Source organism: Chinchilla lanigera, unplaced genomic scaffold (assembly GCF_000276665.1).
Source record: "Chinchilla lanigera isolate Chin_1 unplaced genomic scaffold, ChiLan1.0 scaffold00104, whole genome shotgun sequence".
NCBI classification, from domain to species: domain Eukaryota; kingdom Metazoa; phylum Chordata; class Mammalia; order Rodentia; family Chinchillidae; genus Chinchilla; species Chinchilla lanigera.
Genome location: NW_004955505.1, coordinates 1,063,738 through 1,064,567, shown reverse-complemented (window position 1 = coordinate 1,064,567; position 830 = coordinate 1,063,738).

The window sequence follows — 830 nt, the reverse complement described above, 5'->3', positions numbered from 1 at the left end:
AAAAAAAAAAAAAAAAAAAAAAAAAAAAAAAAAAAAAAGTGTCATACGAAGCCACTCCTTTGAGTATAGCAAAAGACAGGACAGTTGTAATACTGGATCAAAGAACTATAGGTATCTGTCTGTTGGATTAAATTTGTATTAATAGCAATGCTATTTTGACAGTCAGGACTTACAAGGCCAGGGAGCGTAATTAATAGCATCACCTTATTGACTGAAGGAGTACAGCAAATCTCCAAAAGAGTACACAGCGCTTGGATCCTATTTCAATGCCAGGACTGCGTGCCTTCGACTGCAACACGCTCTGTCTCTGGTCCTGTCTTCCTCACCCTGCCAGGCAGCGCCTCCAGTTTCCTGTGAGGTGGGTGTAAACAAGGAAGTGAGCGCAGGGTTTATCAGTGTCCCCTAGGGCTGATGGCTTTGAGGGAATGCGAGTTCTCCTGGATGCACTGTTTTTCCTTTTCTGCCAGCTGAATTCAGAGGCTTGAATGGAAGCCTCAAGGATCGATGGCATCTAGTGCAGGGCTTGCTCACAAAACTTCCTGTGATGACAGAAACGTTCTGCACCTGCCCTGCCTCATGGAGCTTGAAATGTGATGACTAGGAGCGAACAGCTGAAGTTCTAATTTTTAAAAATCCAATTAATTTAAATGGCTACTATATTGAGCAGATCAGCTGTAGAGAATGGAAGAGTCCTTTCCTAGGAGAAAAAGTCTGGGTCCCTGAATGACACTTGGAGGAAAGCAGTCGCAGTTGCGTATGATTATACGAGGCCCCTAAGACTGGGGGGATCCTTACAGCATCGAGCTGACCTTGACAAGTGGCCTGTGACG